We start from the raw sequence: 19,278 nt of genomic DNA, 5'->3' as shown, positions 1-19,278 counted from the left end.
AATTGGGCTATTTGACAGACACATTGCACACTGGAAACGAACCGAATGGCAAAAGGGAATATTTAATTTTAATTTTTATTTGTTTTTGTTTTGTTTTTCTTTAAGTATTGTTATTTTGTGAGTTTATGTGTGTGTGTTTTCGTTTGTAATAAATGTTATGTCTATGTCTATGACACTTCATCGGACTCATAACGTATAATGGACTCTATCTGACAGTCGTGAAACGCAACAATAAACTCAAACTCAAACTCAAAATATCTTTATTCCTGTAGGTAAACAAGTACACTTATGAATTGTCAGAAAGATAATGTTTATCCTACCAATAAGTAATAAATAGCTAATTCGGAACTTATCCGTACATTGTGAAACAGACCCTTAATATTACTGTTTTTATCCTCCAAATAAGTCCTATTGACCTTTTGTGTAATAGGCTTATTGTAATTAAATCAAGTATTTCTATTAAAAGGTATTTACTTTACCGCACTGAAACACTGTCTAAGAATAAATTAGTAGAACATTAAAGGACTTTAACTAAGCATTTCTTTTTTCTTTGAAATATTAAAGTACATAGTTTGTTTAATGCTTAATTTTAGTTTTCTCTATCTATTAATGTACTTAATTGACTTATATTTTCTGTTTCGTATATTTTGTTTAACAATCTGTTTTGGCTTTGTTTATTGTCGAAGTGTTCTTTTTTATAATATGTATATGCAGTAAGTTTACTTATAAATAAATAAATTAAAGACGCAATTACAATTCACTAGTAATAGCGTTACTCCCTGTTAATTTAAAAAAATAAATAGTTAGCATATAAGAATGTGGTGTCGATTTTGTTTTAAACTACCTTGAGATGTGACAACCCTAATGGGTTATCTATCCGTCACTCACCACAGAGTATTTTAACAATTTTAACTCAATGCCAGAGATAGGCCGTCACCTCATTGTTGAAAAGTCCCATCGGTATACTTTAAAAATTGATTTACGACTTATAAAGATTATTTTTGAATTTTTACACGTTTCTCGTTTTAGCTTATCGTAAGCTTTGAGAAATTCTTTAGTAGATTACAGAGTTTTATACGGTTTGTTCGATATTTTATGAAATTCATGAATATTGTATAAAAATTCACTCATATAGTGATGACTTGGTAGTAAATTAATTGGAATTAAATTAATTCAATTCAAGAACACTATGAAGTAATAAATAAATCAGTAGCGCTACAACCTTTTTAGGTTTCCCTTAGACTTCACACAGCACAGCCGGGGATCGAACCTACGACCTCAGGGATCACACGCTGAAGCCAATAGGCCGACACTGCTCTAATTGAGAAGATACATTGACTTAATTATCCCAAAAACCCTTTTTTACCTGCAACACCGGCTAGCGGGTGTGCTGCCGACCTTTTTTGGGTCTGTGTATGATATATTCCTCAACTTGCTACTAATTTTATTTCTGTTTGTTTGTGAGACTCCTTGTTTGTTTGAAATTTTTATGTTCCTTTAATTGAGGTATATGTGTCTAAAATATGTGAAGTGCATTTCTTGTATATTTTAAGCAAACATTATTTAAGGACTTATTCATAAATAAAATAACAATCTGAATAAAAAACAATAAACAAACTTTAACCAAGTACAGTGTATTAAACGTTATAACGACTTGGTCCTCAATTAAAGCTCCCACGATGTATGGCGTCATTAGGGATTCCTTGCCGAGTGTTAAGAACATTACAAGGCAGTAATCTAATAAATAAACAGGGGACGAGAGAGGGGCCGGAGTACTCTGGAGCCGAAACTAGCATACACCAACACTAGATTTTAGTTACGATTTACTCCGTGATATTGATTATTATCTCTGAGTTATTTGATACATCTTAAATACCATATAGTAATTAATAATAATAATAAATGCATTTATTCACTTACGTCACGTCGCGTCACGTTCTTTGTCCGCTATGGACTCCTAAACTACTTAACCGATTTCAATTAAATTTGCACACCGTGTGCAGTTTGATCTAACTTAAAAGATAGGATAAGATTACATCTTAATTTATACCCGCAATATTATTTTATTGCAAATTATTTGTCATTCACATTTCTAACAGATTAAAATTATTATCAAATTGATATTCTAGTCTTTTTATGGAGGCATACGGGTAGAAGGCTCACCTGATGTTATCACACCCATGGACACTCACATTGCCAGAAGGCTCACGAATGCGTTGTCGGCTTTAAAAATGGGTACGCTCTTTTCTTGAAGGACCCTAAGTCGAATTGGTTCGGAAATACTTTAGTGGAAAGCTGGTTCCACATAGTGATTGTGCGCGGGAAAACTGCCTTAAAAACGATCAGTTGTGGAACGACGGACGTCGAGGTGATACGGATGGTATTTTGTATTCTGCCTTGCCGTCCGATGATGAAACTCAGTTATTAATACGATCAACTCTAATTTCTAGTAACTACTTTTAGTTACTCAGTCACTATTGAAATTATTTATTTTCCTATAATTAAACTTTTAATAATATTAATATACTGTTTGGTTGCACTAGTACGCAGTAGATTATTCTGTTTATACCAATTATTTTTGAAACAACCATATTTCTGTCATAAATAAAGTTTTCATTTCTATTTTTTATTGCTTTAAAAACGTGTATTCCGATTCACAAATATGTAACCAAACCTATTCCGTTGCAAAAATTTCCAAAAGCTTTACTTTTACGACAGTATTTACTGAAGCATTCCATCAAACGTTTGACAAATATTCGATTGAACGTAACACATGAGCAAATTTAACCCCACGCATTAGTGCAATAAACTTGACAATAACTTAATTCTGGTCTACATAGGGCGTCCCCCGAGCGTCTCTGTCAGGGTTGACAATCGCTTCACTTTAATGCCATTAGAGCAGTCGATAGGGCACAGGAAGTGAGACACTAACTAAAGTAAATTACATAGATAATTAATCCACGCGACAACCACAGACAGTCTGGCGCGTAGAGCGTAAAAACATCGCCTTTGACAATTTAAACCTTGGAACATTTTAACGCATAGACTGAGCTGCAGTTGGGCTACTGTGGTTTTAAATGCATTAATACACAAAAAACAGTGTAGGTCTAGTGACTTCAGCGTGCGTGAAGTCGTAGGTTTGATCCTCGCCTATGCACCGACGCTTTATATGTGCGAATTTAACAATTGCTCGAACGGTGAAGAATAATATCGTGAGGAAACTGGCATGCCTTATTACCAAAAAGTCGACGGCGTGTGTCAAACACAGGAAGTTGATCACCTACTAGCCTATTAGGTTTACAAGTGATCATGAAACAGATACAGAAATCTGAGGCCCAGACCTAAAAAGGTTGTTGCGCCACTGGTTAGCTTTGTAACTAAAATACACAAGTCCACATAATATTTCGCTCGCGGGTGTAATCATAGTACTGTCAATTACGAAGGACAATTAAAATAGTATGTTTTTACTATTGGCAAACTTAACATTATGTCATTTGCTCGCGAAACGTTGTCGGTGACGGACGTCATGTGCAAGTGTCACGTCAGCGTAAAAATAATGAAACGCGGAGAAATTCATAAAATACACTTTGACGGGGTATGGTTCTGACGTGGAAGTCAAATGTCACAATTTTCTTGGAAAAGACTTCAAACTACATATTCGCTTAGGTCTTAGATTAAGCTATTTTTATAATTTATTAAAGGCTTCTTTTTATAGAACAGGGGCAAACGGGCAGGAGACTCACCTGAGGTTAAGTGATACCGCCGCTCACCGACACTCTCAATGCCAGAGGGCTCACGAGTGCGTTGCCGGCCTATAAAGAATTGGTACGGAAATAATTCATTGGGCAGCTGGTTCCACATAGTTGTGTGCGATCAATTAAAAAAAATCCCTTAAAACGCTTATTTAAAAAAATTAAACGTTTTAGCTATACAACATCACCGATCTCTCCAGGCAACTTGTTTAAAGATCAGTTTCTGATGCAGGGAATTGTATTAAATGATAACATTTAAATAGTTCAATGTAACGAAATATATAACGTTAAAAATCTATGTTTAATCTTTATAGCTGTAAATTAAAAATGTTTTAGTTTTTCTTCTAAATAAAAAACAGGGTTAATATTATCTTTACACCTTGCAACGTTGTGAAGAGTCTTGTCGACTCACGGAAAGCAACCTACTTCACTTCTCAAAGTGTTAAATTTAGTTTAATTTTAATATAACTTAAATATAAATTTGTTTCGCTAGTTTTTTAAAGTTACTAAATATATACTCTCTCTCTCATTTAACTGTGTATGTTAAGAAACTCGTTTGAAAGATATATCATATATATGCACCAGTATTTCTGCATATTTTATAAGCATTCTAACTAGAAGAAAACTTTGCTTAAGAATCGAACTGCGGGTCTTAACATAGAACAGTGAAATTGTAGAACGCTAGAGGATGCTTTCAATATTTCGGGTTTTTGCTAACTATAATACAATTTATGAAGATGTTGACATATTCCAAAGAGGATGTGAAGAAATATTTTAAGAAGCGGGAAAACTCGACTCTATTTAGAAGTAGTGACAATATAGTTTCATCTTGAAAATATAAAGTGGTCGTTTGTTTAATGTTTAATTTCAGTTTTCTTTATTTCTGTTTCATATATTTCGTATATCAGTGTAATCTAAAAAAAATTAATAAACATACCTCCTCTTGTACTTGTAATTTCTTTAAGGTTTCCTTAAATACCTAAATTATTCCATTATATTCGTACCTGTAACAAAATAATTATAATTAATTAAAGTGAAATCACATAAATATATCGAGGAAAATTCTTGAAAATTAAATCTTATACAATAAGCTTTTGAAAAGATATTGACAGGATTTGCATGTAGAAAGTTTCATTATATTCACAGTAAGTTTTTATAAATAAGACTTACTATTACATACACCAACTCTTTCAATGAGTTACCACTCACAAGTCACAGTGATACGGTTACAATTTTTAAAGTAAAACCTATTATGATAGATAAATGTTATTTGTATATATTTTTTATAGATAGTACCGGTGACCCCAGAGCTGGTACTTTCCTGGCTCAACGAATAAGTATCGCATACAGCGAGGAAATGCTGCCAGCGTTTAAGGCATACTGCCACAGGGACCAAACTTTTTAAATTTGTTTTGATTTTCTTTTTAATATTTTTTAATAATAATTTTTATTATTACTTTGCAGGTTAAGAAAGTTGTAAATTAAATTGTAAAATATTATTAATTTGTGTTTTAAGCCCTATGAGTTATACTATAGACAAAAAGAAGAACCATAATTGAACCTCATATATGTGTATTGATAATAGTAAAAAAGTAAAGGGCGTGACTCCACTTAGCCTGACAGGTAATTACTAAAACAGAATGTTTATAGGTTAATGCTTATAATGACTTAATGTATGTGTTTAGTGGATGCACCCAAATTGTTACCGTTCATTTATAAATTATAATGATAGTAATTTAATGCTGGAATAAAGTCATGTATTTCGTCACTAAAAATAATTAGATAGGAACCAAATGTATTAAAAAATATCATAAAAGTGTTTTTATGATGATGGCATTTTGTAATATCTCAAGTGGAGCATGGCGTATTAGTTGCAATTCCTAACAATTTCCAAAACAAAGACTTATTAAAAAGAGTGGCGAAAAAGTTTTTGCTAATTCTTCTTGCCTTCTGATTTGATTTGGAAAGTAGCAGTAAATGTATATTTACTCTTTCCATTTTTTTTAAATATATAATTGGACATCATTAGGTACATGATTAAATTAAATTGATTTGATTTTGAAATAAACATATATAAATAACATGCATTAACTTAATTAAACAATACTGTGATCTTCATAAAATTTCAATTGACAAATGAATTAATCATGACGCGATGATTCCTGAGAAATCATTTAAAATAAGACTTGTAAAATGATAAAAACATACAACATTATACACGCAAAATATCGGGACAATTTCATTACATTCACAACATAATACAAACAATATTTAACTAAGCACGGCAAACAGGCAGGAGGTCACCTACTGTTAAGTGTGTGGGTGTCTACACGCATAGACACCCACATTGCCAGAGGGCTCGCATCTGCGTTGCCGGCCTTTTAAGAATTTGTACGCTTTTTCCTAGAAGGACCCTAAGTCGAATTGGTTTGGAAATACTTCAGTGGGCAGCTGGTTTCACATAGTGGTGAAACGCGGCAAAAACTGCCTTAAAAACGCTCAGTTGTGGAACGACGGACGACGAGGTGATACGGGTGGATTTTCGTATTCAGCCTCGAGGTCTGATTACGATTAATACCAGCTAATATATATTATATTAGCTGGTATTAATCAGAAAAACTCCTCTGAACACTTTCCGTGATAAATGCGGTAGAAGATGCAGAGAGACGTCTCATATCTACGGTACGCCAAGTCTCTCGAAAAGTTTCATTCACAGCACTTAATTTATTAGAATTATATCTTTAAATAGATTTGATTAAATAGCGTAAAACTAAAAGGTTTTATAGTCACGCAAGGTTTAAAAAGTGGACGATATAGGCGTGGTGGGTTTGATTTGAAGTAGACAGCTCAAACACGACTCGATTATTATGAAAACCCTTCACCTCTGCACCTCAGGGCTTATCAGATTGACGGACAGCGGTCTACTGCTTTTATTGTTATTCTAGCAATGCGCTCAGGCAAAAAAAGGCAATTAAGCATTACATTAAAGATATTTTTAAACACATGAAGTCTGTGTTGTCAAATGATCCACTTTGCAAACTTAGCGAAAATCAGTCGATAGTTAATAGATAGATAGAACACTCAAATATATAGCACTAGCTGACCTGGCTAACTTCGTTCCGCCCTACAACCTTATAATATCGTTGTTACTTTAATTTAACTTATTTTAGGATTTCATTAATGTTAAGTATTACATTAATACAACTTTTTTGCAAATACAGAAATGTTTTATTGCTTGCCATTGCGAAAGAAGAATGGCAGTTTTATACATTAGGCATCTTCTCTCTAGCGTCAATATGGCGATACTGCATGTTAAGCACTTTCTGATATCCAACATCTTTTGATCAGGATCAAAGCATGGTTATGCATCTCCTCATTCACCTCAAGATCGGAATTTCTTGAACTGACACGAATTCGACGTAAAATGATGCGTAGTTTTGTCAACAGATGGCACCATATGGTTTTTGCATTCGTAAAATTAAATAATTAATTTATTGTTATTCGATAACTTATCCGATATTTTATTGCTTATTCTGCTATTCGGGACGGAAACAAATCCAACAAATCAAAAACCATGGCAATCGGTTCAGCCGTTCTCGAGTTATAAGTGTTGTAACAAACACGACTTTCTTTTATATATATAGATTTACAATATTATTAACCTTTTAATAATAATAACAAAAATTTCATAAATAGAAAGAATAGTTAATTTATTATTTTTTTGAGACGTGATTTGTCAGATTAAGATTTCAATTTACTGCCTGTTAATAAAAACGTTTTGGTACTCATGTACCACAGTGAGTAGCATAGTGCAGACATTAATGGCGGGATTCGGAGAAGGTCTTTGCCAAAAATAGGGACTAAGATACCTAAACAGACAGACAAATATCGAAATATAAATGTGTTTGAGTGTAAAAGTATCTGAAATAAAGGCTATTATTATACTGATTTAAAGGTTTCTCGGCATTAATATCAGTTTCAAAGTAAACACATCGTCAAGTATGGAGATAACAATTAGAGTTAAAACGAGCTGTTGCATACTTTATACGTCGTTACTACGTTATAAAATAGTCATCCAGTCCACTGCTTTATTGCGCTGTAAAAAACCAGTTAGATTTTACATTATTTATATCGCGCGATTAAAGTATCAATGTCGTATCGCATGAATTTCCAGCTTAAGTATTGGATTGGATGCTCGAGAACAGAGCTCGAGTATTCAATGTTCCAAAAGCCATCTATTATTAATAGTTTTAAATATGATAACAAATAGATATTTATAATTTCAAATAGATTGTTTTAAATATAACAAAAACTTATAATAAGTATAATGCTATACTTATTATATTATATTATTCAACCGCATTAAAACAAATTTTCGTTTACGTTCCGGTGATAATAGATTTTATTTCTGTTAGTTGAAGGCACTCATTCTAACTTAAAAGGCCAGCACTTGCAAGTGGCTGTGTGTGTGTCTAGGCTTATAACCACTTAAATTCGGATGACTGACTATTTGCCCACTGTTCTATAAAAAAAGTACTTTTAGGCTTTTATTCCTACGGAATCGGTTAAAAACTGTTATAAAAAAAAAACTTTTTTTAAATGAAATGAATTCTAGCTTTTGGTGACTTAACAGCTCAGCCGGAACTGAGCTTATCCCGCAACTAGCGCAGTCTTCTGCGAGACTCGGACCTCGGCTTGGGCCGCAACGTGAGGACGGAAGCTCAATGGAGTAAGCGAATGCGAGGTAAAGGTCCTTCTCCGATGAAATATGACACGATGTTTTAAATCGTAGCCATATCGTGCGATGTAAATGTAATTACAACATATTGCCAATAACCGTGCGTTATGCACTCACTGATCTAACAACGATCATTTTTATTTATAAAAAACATATTTTCAAAGCGTCGACTGGAACAACGTTATTGAAAGAAAAACGCTTTTTACCGGATTAAAGTTATGTATTATTATTATAAATTTACAACTATTTGACATAATTTTAAATTTATCCGACGTTTCGCGTGCTTTACAGCGTGCGTGGTCACGGTGACTGAAGACAAAAGATGTGGAATGTCAAAAGGTATCACAGCTGCAGAGAAAGTTGCCTTATCTGTATTTGTTTCCCCGGAGTTGGTATCGACTAAAAGATGGAGGGTTTTGGCAAAAATGGCTCACGGTGTCCTCTATTTTCGCGGATTGTTTTTCTTTTTGAGATTTTAATTTGGATATTATTGGATCCCAGGTGTTTGACAATTTTAGGCCGTCTTCTCTATTGAAATTGGGGTGTTTTTTGATTTCAATGGCTTCGCGTACCAATCTTGGGAAGAATCTTTTCTCTTTCGCAAGTACTTTTGGTTGGTCAAAGCGTATGTAGTGATTAGGCCTATCTAGTATGTGTTCACAGACTGCTGATTTTGTGTGTCGTCTATGTCTTATGTCTGCAATGTGTTCTTTGAGTCTGCTGGACATATTGCGTTTAGTTTGCCCTATGTAAGACAGGCCACAGTCGCAATCCAGTTTGTATATACCTGCATCTTGCAATGGGGTGTTACTTTTGATTGGTCTTAGGAATTGCTGAATCTTCTTGTGCGGCTTGAAAATTGTATGAATAGAAGCTCGTTTTAGGATCCGGCTAATTCTATCTGTAACTCCCTTTACATATGGCAAGTAGGCTGGCTGGCGTGGAACTGTTTGTGTCTTGTTTTTGTTTTTGTGATGTAGCCGGGGGATGCGCAGCTTGTTTCGGTGTAGCACCTGTTTGACATGCTGTAGTTCCTCCTCGAGGTGGGCATCATCACAAAGACGCTGGGCTCTCTGAAACAAACATTTACCGACAGAAAGCAGTTGTGAAGGGTGTTGGTGGGATTCACCATTGAGGTACCTATCTGTGTGGGTTGCCTTCCTGTGTATTGTGTGACCTAGTGTGCCATCTGCTTTGCGTATAATTAAAATGTCTAAAAAAAAAAAATCTTTAACAACAGCCTGCGTAAAACCTCCAAAAATGTATGGATTGCCAAAAATACACAAACACAACAATCCTTTAAGACCCATAGTCAGTCATATCGACTCACCCACATACAAATTAGCCAAACACTTAGTGTCAATATTATCCCCTCTCAGGGGGCACACTAGTGCTCATGTTAAGGTCTCTTACCATTTTGTGGAAACATTGAGAGATCTAAAATTACTCCACAATGAAACCATGGTGAGTTTTGACATTGAGTCACTATTTACAAACTTACCACTAAATGACTGCCTAGATATCATTGCAAAAAGACTTAGGGAACAGAACATGTCACCAGATTATGTAGATATTGTAAAACACTGTCTCACATCAGGATACTTAATGTGGAAAGATGAGTTCTATGTGCAGGTTGATGGAGTAGCCATGGGTTCTCCAGTGTCACCTATAGTCGCTGACATCTTCATGGAGGACTTTGAGGAGAGAGCTCTAGCCAATGCCCCGGTTAAACCTCGACTGTACAAGAGATATGTCGATGACACATTTGTAGTACTCCCCAATGACAAAATATCTGCATTTCTAGCACATTTAAATTCAATACACAAGAACATTAAATTTACTGTTGAACAAGAAAACAACAACCGTCTGCCCTTTTTAGACATTTTAATTATACGCAAAGCAGATGGCACACTAGGTCACACAATACACAGGAAGGCAACCCACACAGATAGGTACCTCAATGGTGAATCCCACCACCACCCTTCACAACTGCTTTCTGTCGGTAAATGTTTGTTTCAGAGAGCCCAGCGTCTTTGTGATGATGCCCACCTCGAGGAGGAACTACAGCATGTCAAACAGGTGCTACACCGAAACAAGCTGCGCATCCCCCGGCTACATCACAAAAACAAAAACAAGACACAAACAGTTCCACGCCAGCCAGCCTACTTGCCATATGTAAAGGGAGTTACAGATAGAATTAGCCGGATCCTAAAACGAGCTTCTATTCATACAATTTTCAAGCCGCACAAGAAGATTCAGCAATTCCTAAGACCAATCAAAAGTAACACCCCATTGCAAGATGCAGGTATATACAAACTGGATTGCGACTGTGGCCTGTCTTACATAGGGCAAACTAAACGCAATATGTCCAGCAGACTCAAAGAACACATTGCAGACATAAGACATAGACGACACACAAAATCAGCAGTCTGTGAACACATACTAGATAGGCCTAATCACTACATACGCTTTGACCAACCAAAAGTACTTGCGAAAGAGAAAAGATTCTTCCCAAGATTGGTACGCGAAGCCATTGAAATCAAAAAACACCCCAATTTCAATAGAGAAGACGGCCTAAAATTGTCAAACACCTGGGATCCAATAATATCCAAATTAAAATCTCAAAAAGAAAAACAATCCGCGAAAATAGAGGACACCGTGAGCCATTTTTGCCAAAACCCTCCATCTTTTAGTCGATACCAACTCCGGGGAAACAAATACAGATAAGGCAACTTTCTCTGCAGCTGTGATACCTTTTGACATTCAACATCTTTTGTCTTCAGTCACCGTGACCACGCACGCTGTAAAGCACGCGAAACGTCGGATAAATTTAAAATTATGTCAAATAGTTGTAAATTTATAATAATAATACATAACTTTAATCCGGTAAAAAGCGTTTTTCTTTAAATGTGTAAAAGTTATGTAAATCAAAGACAATACTAAACGTTATTGAACTTAGCGCACATAAAAGTGGTTTGGTTATCTAAGAAAGAGATATATGAAAGATATAGCTGTTCCCAACGATTACATTGTAATAATATTTATGTATATTATTATAAGCTCTCGGTTGCCTTAAAGATATGTGTATATAATAGGTTGGATAGTTTAGATAGAGTTTAGAATAATGATTATTCTGTCTTTTAAGACTAAAACTAAGTCTAGTTCCAAACTAACTCAAACTCAAACTCAAAATATCTTTATTCAAGTGGGTAACCAAGTAGGAACACTTTTGAATCGTCAAGTTAAATTAATCGTAAATTTACATTTACTACCAGGGCGTAGAGCGGGTAGGAAGAACTGGCAAGAAACTTTCCGCCACTCTTTTTAAACGCCAGGTATTGTCATACAAATTGTTTGAACTGGAGCAATTCAATCCCAAGGATTAGGATCATTTAAGTAGTCCTCAAATTTATAAAAAGCTTTGTTGATTAGTTTCCGTTTAACGAGGGCTTTGAATTTATTTAGTGATAATACTCTAATTTCGCTTGGGAGTTTGTTGTAAAAACGAATACAATTTCCATATAAGGAGTGGTTTATCTTTTGGAGCCTGGTTGGTCGTACACTCAAATTAGTTCTATTTCGCGTATTATACTGGTGAAAGTCACCATTTGTTTTAAAATCGTTTATATTTTTTTTGGAGTCTGATACCTAATCGATCAATAACGCAGCAATCCTCTATACATGTAACACATAAGATGTCATTAATTTCGTTAATAAAACGTAATATAGCAGTGTATTAAGACAAAATAAACAAATAAAAAGCGCCCGGTATTTACAAAGCGGAACAAAATCAACGCGGGCCCGCAAACTTGTATTCGACGGAGGAAAATGTATATTTCTTGTACGCGACCAAGTTTGTCTAAGTTGCTAGTTGCAGGGGAAGGTGTGAGCACGGCGATGAAAGGCGCTTGAGCTGAAGCTATTCTCTATGTATCTAAGCGTTTAATGTAGGAAACAAATATGTATTTATAAGAAACAATGGATTTTTGAAATTCCTGTACTAGCCGCTTTTAGAGGTACAAAAGTCTTTAACATGCTTTTAACAAGTATGTATGTAACAGTGAGCAAACGAGCAGGATCTTGAGAGGCACCGACGCCCATAGACGCTGACATTGCCAGAGGGCTCCCAAATGCGTTGCCGGCCTTTTGACTATTCTATAGTATCCAAGAAACCAGAGGGAGATAAGGCATAGTCATAGTTTGGACTTTAGATTATTACTTTTGTACGCAAATTTTAATCATTCTTTGCGCAGAATAGAACCTAGGATCTATAGATTACTTCACAAAAATTCGTAGTTACCATGGTTTCGATAATATTTCTGTATAAAGGCGTATTCTCCGATGTCTAGATTTGTCAACATTGTCGCTGTCTTTTGCAAAGTGAGAGCGACCTTAGGCCCGCATATTCTCTTTTCTTGGAGGACTTTTCACATGGAACGGGCGGAAACAGAACAATTTACTACTGTAATACAAATCTAAACTTTAACGTTCCTGAATAAAATAAAACTAGGATTGAATTTCACCAGAAAATCAGCATAATTTCTTGCTTTAAATATAACTAAAAACTTGTAAAGTGTTTCCATGAAAGTAGATTAAAATCTATTTGAAGCATGAATTGTGTAGGTAACAAGAGTTTGTAGCAAATACTAATTTTCAGTGTAAATTTCAGTTCGTTGAATCCCATTGAAGTATTACACTACAAAATATGTTTAAATATTTCAAGTAATTTCTATCTAATATCATGTTTTATTGTTTTATTATTAAAACAACTTGGATGTTGTTCCCTTTGGAGTAGACTCTTGGGCTGTGAGGTTGAAGTCCGCAATTAAAGATTTAGTAGATAGTACCGGCGACCCCAGAGCTGGTGCTTTCCTCGCTCACAAATAAGTATCGCAATACAGCGAAGAAATGCTGCCAGCATTAAAGCCGACTTTTCTATTTTGTCTATTAAATAAGAATTATGTAAAGTTAACAATCTTTTCTGTTTTATTTATGCATTATAAAATTACACTCATATTTATAAAAACTAAACCCTTACTGACAACTATACTCATAAATGAGAGGTCCTTCCACTTTCCTTCCAAAGATTTCCATTCCAAAAACACGATGTACTTATTTCAGTTTAATACATGCTGATATCCTCATGATCAGGTATGCCCACAGAAAAAGAATCCATTAATTTTTTTCAGAGTTTGTAATGCACGGCCACACGGTTGGGTTTACGCTAGGAAAACAGCACTATCTACAGTACATTTATTGGTACTAATACCTCTTTTATGATGTTACATTATCCCTGACTAACGAGATTATTTATAATATGCTAATCTTAATATATATATATTTCTTGTGTGCGTGTGTATGTGACTGAACTCCTCCTAAACGACTGGACCAATTTTGATGAAATTTTTTGTGTGTGTTCGTGGGGAGCTGGGAATGGTTTAGATTCACAAATCAGCCCGGCAGATGGCGCTGCAGTCGGTACTTTTATACTTTGTTTAATATCCTAATCGCTTGAAATATCATGCAGGACAACGTCTGTGGGGTCCACTAGTAAATGAATAAAAACATACATATAAATAAAAATTTTCTTCTCAGAAGGCCCTAAATACGTTTTAATAAACAACAAATAATGTTCGTGACAATATTTCGGGTCAATTTCGTTCTTCCGAGAGGTAATCGAACGTGTCAATTTTATAATGCAACGTTTGACCTGACGAAATTTGGGTATTAGGGCTTGTGCACATCGCTTATTAATGCCGAAAAATAATAGTATAGAATGAATTAACATAACGTACTATATTTTTGACGAAAAGACGGGGCTGAAACTCACTATGTCAGGGTTAAGGAGCACCTGCAATGTCCTGTAACACTGCATCAAAGCAGGGGTATTATTGGAAGCAACATTCCCTATCCACCAACCCGAAATAATGATTGTTTTGCCGGGAATTGAACCTAAGAACTACGTTTTACCGCGTGCAATTACCAAGCACAGATACCAAAGCATGCTGCTCTAAATAACGGGACGAAATGGACTGTTTCCACCAACTGCAAAAAAAAAGGAGGAAGAGGCTTAACGTCTGGTCTGTTATGAACGCAGCTTAACAGTTAAAAATATTATGCAAGACTTATGAATTAGTGTTGCTATCACGTAGTGGGCAGCCATCGACTACAAATCGGGTTCAAGCACGCGCGATACCAATTACTTATTTTACTGGTTTCAACTGTGACTAAACTAATGATGAGAAAAGTCAAAACATATTTCATGACTTTAGCGTTCACACTAACCTCTAGAAAAATCAAGAAAATTGCATTAAAACTCCATTATTATAGTTGTAATCTAACACTTGTGACTTAGCGCTCTGTAATTCTAAATCACATGAACCAATAAAATCCTATTATATATGTATTGCCTTCATGACTCGATGTGGATTATTATTAACAATGCTTTTGACTGACAAGGACCCACTCCTTGTATGGTATTCCATAAAACAAAAACTTTGGAAGGCAAATGTAATTAAGAAGAGATATTTGTGAAACAGGTGCAGTAGTGTACGGTATTACCACTTGTTTTGGGACTGAAATCAGGGCTGAACAGAAGAAGAAGAACCGTTTTAAAGTTCTTACAATTACTTCTAAATCACTGAATTGCAAATGAAAGGAGTGCAGTGAGTTTGGCAGAATCAAAATGTATGCATTCATTTTATTTGCACTCCAAAAAAGGAAATTATTAGTTTGAGTCTTCTTCTACTCAGTCAGCCTTTCTTAGCTTATAAGCGTGTCGATTACCGAAATCATTGGAGTTACGCCCCGAGAGTATAGCCAGACGCAGGTACACCCTTCATGATTACACGTATAGTATAGCATTTCATGTCATATCATTTAAAATTTAGTTATTTAGCATAAATTTAATCTTTGTTGTTCGTGAGTTTACCACTACATATAACCTTACAATTCTATATAAACAGTAAAAATAATATCCTCTTATTATTTAAAGCATCCCGTTTACCCAGTAATCGTAGATTTTGATCCATCAACAAGTCAACAATGTGACGAACTGTTTTTTACGTGTTTCTAAGAAAACCTGTGAAATAAAAATGTCACATAGAAAACGCTTCATAGACAAAACAAAAAGTAGATATATTTTAGACGAATGAGAAAACAACAACAAGATGGTATGTAGACGCATCATTAGGCTGCGCACGCGTCGATAACACACACTTCTAATACGCAAAATGACCATTCAATGGTAATGCTTTCAGGTCAATCGCATTTGTAATTCACTATTGTATTATATTAGCTTCATGGAATTGAAAGGATATTTCGTAACCAGGTCATTTACTCGGGAATGAAATTGACATACAATATTTTTGTAACATAATACCTACTTTAAAATGATTCTTGTATACACAAAAAATTATTAGATTACTGATTAAGTGTTTTTGTATTTCAATGTGATTTGTAAAAATCGCACCAAAGTAATCATACTAGAGAATTTCATGTTATATGCAAGGAAATAAGAAATGTAATACTAAAAAATATTGCTTGCGTAGCTTTTTTTTATGTAACAGGAGGCTGATGGTCAGTGATACCACCACACATTACACTCACATTGCCAGAAGGCTAGCAAGTGCGTTACCGGCTTTTAAGAGTTGGTACGCTCTTTTCTTATACGGCCCTCGATTTGGTTAGGAAATACTTCAGTGGGCTGCAGCTGTTTCCACATCGTGGTGGTGCGCGGCAAAACTTAAGAAACGCTCAGTTGTGGAACAGATGGTGTTTTATATCTTGCCACGACGTTCGATGACGAAACTCAGCTGCAGGTATTAACCGTGGTAGAAGATGCAGAGAGACCAGAAAGTGACTGGTAGTACCTCTGCATTGAACTTAAAGCTTCTTATAAGTTTACCTTCAATAATGTCAATAATATCGAGCACTTTATTACTGTTCTACCAGACATGCATTATTCAAAAGATTTCTCTATAAAAAGTCTGATAAAACATGTATAAAACCAAAACCTTAATCTCACCATTACAACCTCCGACCATTAGTTACTGCGCTTACGCATTGCTTTTGTCCCTAATCGGATAAAACCGTCCGAACAGCGAGACATTTTAAAACACATTACAACTAAATCTTTAGATAAACGCAACAATACTTCGAACAGGGCCGCTATTAATCAAAATGAAAGATAGTGGACTTCGGTGCATCCATTTATTTTATATCGGTTAGGCTCTGGTCATAATTGGCAATCATACGGAAATACCACAACCAATAACTATTATTTTATTTGTTTACAGAAATACATACATATGATAATGATAAACCAATGATAATGTCGAAAATGAAATATTATTATATCTATAATATTAAAAACAGACTATACATTGTGTATATTATGTAAATAACATATAAATATATAAAAAATAAAGTAATTAAATTTGGCCTACACTAATAATAGTATGTAGAACCCAGGTTAGTTTTTTGTCGATATAAATATAATAATAATGTTTAGCTTATTTATTTAGAAAATCTTTCAGCTTACTAAATGTAAATGAAAACGCGAATTAAGAGGTTTACCAGCTAAATAATAATATTATGGAGATAATGAATGTAGGATGTGTTTTTGTGTGTGTATCTGAATCAATTCCGTGATATTAAATGTCTGATAGCGTGTAAGAATGATTTTTTTTAAAGAGTTGCGAAGGAAAATGGATATGAATGTACGAGTAGTAGGTGAAATTAATCAAAAATGGTATAAATAGGACTGTCGAAATATAAAGTGAATACCACGGTAATTATTTTTAGACAACTAAGAAATAAATCATAATTATTTTGGGTTTATATTTTGCACATAATCTATAAATATAACAATTCATATGATCGACATTGGCTTGGTACAGAAAAAATTGTGACGGAGAGTTTAATCCGAAAACTTGCTCCATAGGACTGCTCAATCGTGTGGGATGTATCTAAGTAAAAGTAATAGTCGCTACATTCTTTTCTCTATTAGCTGCATTTCCCTTTATTTGATTCACAATTATCACTTTTATTAGTTAGTGATAGAGTTGACAATCGAATTATTGTGACTTTTGTCAAAACAGCGTGTAAGTTATTAACATCGTGTTAAATCCTTGTTGGTCTTGTTTTCAATTGGAACAATAAACAACTAAATAACTTTAGTGAGAGGTCAATGTTTACTGACAGTTATATTTTATTTTTAATCTAAACCATTACACCAAAACTGTTACATTTTTATCTTTGCCTTTTTGAAGTGAAATTTGTTTAGGTGCATGAGGGTAATTTTTTACGAAAACGTCATGAAGATGTGCAGCGTTTTTGTCGAAGAAAAGGGAGACAGCTATTGAGACAGAGTGAGAAGGGTGAATTACCTTATAGAAATTCAATTTTTAAAGTTAAAATTTCGTAAAGAGAATTTATGAAATATTAGTATTTTATATTTTATGCAAAGTAATTTATTAAAATCGCTAATGATGAATTGTAAATTAAAATGCCACGTGTTTTTATAATCGAACAAATAAATTTAAAAAATTAAATTTATTATTTGTATTAATTCTAAGACACTTTTAATATTTATTGACAATTAAATATCTTCCTTTTTCTCTCCCTCTAAGTCTCGGAAATTTTCAAATTTGTATAAATATGAAGAAGACTTAGTTTGCCAAAGAAGTTTCACTTCTGACTTTGTGTACTTTGTACGCACGCACTTTTTTTTTATAAGATCAGTTATCGTAGCCCATGGGCACACTTTTTAGTGAGTGCGTTGCAGGCCTTCGAGGGAGGAGTAAGCTCTCTCTTTAAATTGTCTTACTACAATAGTAAAATAAAATGCAAAAATTTATTTTCCTGGCAGAAAAATGCTTACTATGTGGAACCAGCTGCCCACTGAAGTATTTCCGTATGTTCGAAGTATTTGCGAAGGCTCGATCCAAGTGGACTTTCTGTCTATGTGCGCATTTAACATTTGCTCGAACGGTGAAGAAAAACATCGTGAAACCGGCTTGCCTTAGGCCCAAAATGTCAACGGCATGTGTCAGGCACGGGAGGCTGATCACCTACTTACTTATTAGATTGACAAATGATCATGAAACAGATACAGAAATCTGAGGCCCAGACACTGATTTATTTTATTATTTTAACAACCAAGTTTCATTTAAATTTGTAGTAGGTACTCACGTGAACTGTATATTAATTCTAAATATGTTTCAAACAAAATTACTTTTAAAGTATTTCATATCTCCAAAGAACATATTTCGCGTTCATTAACAAAAATAGATATTAAATGATTGGAAAGTTATAAAAGCTTTCGTTTTAAAATCTCAGCGATACGCCTGAACAAGTATGTCTCAAAAGTTTTATTCGAATATTTTTTTTACCTTGAGATTTTATCTTATGACCTTATATTGTGAGCTCGGGTTCACGAACCAATCAAGTACCTACATTGGCTTTGAAAGAATTTGCGTATTCAAAAAGATTAATTTAAGATTTTTAATCGAGCTCAAGTACCTGTCAACTGTAGAAGAATACTTTTTTAACTAAAACTACTGAACTGATTTTGACCTTGAACTGTTTTAATTTCTTTTTAACTTTTTGTCCAGTAACACAACTTACAGTCTCTAATAAATGAAAGACACTCTGTTCTTGTGTTCTATTTTTTTTTAACTTACCACTGTTTAGCACTTAAGACTAACGTGCACTAACATTAATTCACTAGTTCAAATGGTTTGGTCTTTCTCTATTTAGTGTCAGAAAATGTTTGCAAACAAATCA

Source organism: Pieris napi, chromosome 17 (genome assembly GCF_905475465.1).
Source record: "Pieris napi chromosome 17, ilPieNapi1.2, whole genome shotgun sequence".
Taxonomy (NCBI): Eukaryota; Metazoa; Arthropoda; class Insecta; order Lepidoptera; family Pieridae; genus Pieris; species Pieris napi.
The sequence above is the reverse complement of the archived record's forward strand: the minus strand, read 5'-3'. Positions refer to the sequence as shown.